The sequence below is a fragment of the Limulus polyphemus genome, unplaced genomic scaffold, assembly GCF_000517525.1.
Source record: "Limulus polyphemus unplaced genomic scaffold, Limulus_polyphemus-2.1.2 Scaffold1057, whole genome shotgun sequence".
In the NCBI taxonomy this organism is placed as follows: domain Eukaryota; kingdom Metazoa; phylum Arthropoda; class Merostomata; order Xiphosura; family Limulidae; genus Limulus; species Limulus polyphemus.
In genome coordinates this window covers 88179-90616 of record NW_013666667.1, presented here as the reverse complement: position 1 = coordinate 90616, position 2438 = coordinate 88179, and the positions used below count along the sequence as shown (strand labels likewise).

Below are 2438 nucleotides of genomic sequence, written 5' to 3'. Positions count from 1 at the left end.
AATTTGATATTATATAGATAAATCAACAAGTCATGTTAAAACCATAGATGATATAAAGTTGTGGTGGAGCAGCATGCATCAGAACTACATTTTTACATTGTTTGGCATTTTATAGATAGTGTGATATGAATGAAAATTGATCACATTTCAAAATTATGTACAACAGTCCTTTCTGACACAAAATATTCATAAACATAGACCATAAAGATTTGTTCAGGTCAGAAGTTTAGAATTTCCAAAATAAAGATATCACCTGGCATTGGAAAACAAAGGAATATGGATCAATCTGGGGCACCAGAACTAGAGCTAGGTGTTGTATTTAATTACCTCTAAGCAATGATTACATCAATTAGTATTGTATAAACTAAATGATTAATCAAAATTACATAATTGAGGATGGGGTGGGTGCTTGTGATCTGATGGTTTCAATTTCAGCTTCAACCGCCACTAAATTTGTTCGCCCTCATGTTATTGCAAAGTTAAAAAACTATCAGTCACTACTTTTGAACAGCTGCCTAGATAGGTGGTAACTGGCTGGCAGAACACAGTGCCACCTCTTTAGATGCTTAAGTGTTAAATAAAGTGTAAATTTACTATATTTTTACATTGTGTTATATATCTAAGTTATAAGTTTGTAACTGTATTCTTTAATGTTATATAAAAAGTTGTAGATCAACATCCTAATCCTTCTTTTTTTTCATCCAGATATTAAAAGCTGCATTCTTTAATGTATGAATTTAGGAGAGGGGGCTCAAAAGGAGCTTTTACCCACATTTTTCAGAAATTAATAACAGTATTACTTAATGTGGTACAAGTAAGATTAGACTGACTAATACATTGATGTTTATGGTATTCAATCAATATACATAAAGAGACTGACTAACAGGCTACAAATTTTTTCTAATTTTAATCATGACATGTTTTAAATAAAAACATTATTACCCTTATCAGTGATAGTAAAATATGTTTCATTATTTAATTATCCACTTATCTGATTTACATTACATCAATGTGAGATTATTTCTAAGTTAAGAAACAAATGCAATGTTGACTGAATGGTGTTTTTAGTGAACATTAGGGATACATTTTCCAAGTAGGAAACATCCAAATTTTCTTTAAAAGAATTTTATGAAAAAATAATTTTTAGACAAACAGCATGTTTGTCCCAAAATGCACATATGACAATCTTCGAAAGAACTCTATCATATGAAATGAAGGACAATGAAAAAGTTATGAAGCAAATGTAATCACTTAATGAACCCATTGCTTTACTGATTAGCAAACACCATTATTTACCCAACTATAAGAAGTACTACCCAAACAGACCTGCAACAAACTGTGGTACTCATAGCATGGCAACTTGTAACATATGAAACTTCGTGAACACAAAGTTAAGTGGCAAAAAAGCCATTTACATGCCTCGGTACACAACATAATCACGAAAGATCTATGTTCAAAAAGCAACACAACTTGTGTACACAAATTGCTTCCCTAACATATCCAATCAACTGTTGCATACCTACCTCTAACAGAAGAAGAATGAAACGTATATTCATGCTATTTCATTCGAAGACATATTGATCAAGTCATCAGATGCAGTGCCTACAGAGTATGTGTGAGCGAACTGTTGAAATGGTGCTGGTAAATCATCACTATGGTAAACTAGAAGAATTATGGAAGAAATGCAAGATGGAACATTAGAATAGCATCTTTTACAATGGAAACTGCTGTACTGCTATAGAAAAGAAGCACAGCTATCAGACAGAACATCATCAACCATAGAATGAAATGATGATGTAGGGCTCCAGAATAGGTTTAATATAATGTATTAATCTACTGTATGTATCATGGCTGATTCAACACAGAATAGGTTTTATAGTCAGAACAAAAATCCAAAATTTTAGGTTCTTGTTTTATACAGCTGATGAGGTGTTCATAAGTAATGTGTACAAAGTGTACAGTAAGTTGACTGGAAAACATCTGTACATGAATAGAAACTGTAATTCATATATTCACAATAATGTGGCAAACTTTTTGTGGATTTCTTCAGCTTGTGACTAAAAATATATCATTACTAATTAGATTCCACACAAACAAAGTCAAGAAAGACACAATTACAGTCACATACTGTTTAATAACACAATTGTAAAAGGCTTAACCTACAAATTACCTCACTTTTCTCTGCTCCATCACGATCTTCTTCTTGCTCCTTTTTTACTATACCAAACTTCAAAATGGTATGAAGATAACTTTCTTCTATGGAATCAGCTTCTCCTGTATCTAGAAATACAAATAATGTAGGTTTGTCTATAACAAGACACAATATAGCTTATGCTTCACTAAATTATACTCAAAATCTACAAAATGTGTTTAAATATGTAGGTCTCTTCTATCATTTCTATATGATATACAGATGCATAGAAAAAATTCAATTTTCA

General features: G+C 31.4%; 1 pseudogene; it reads right to left on the bottom strand.

Moving 5' to 3' along the window:
- Window positions 1–2438, bottom strand: part of LOC106461910 — a 100478-nt pseudogene that overhangs the window by 62185 nt on the left and 35855 nt on the right.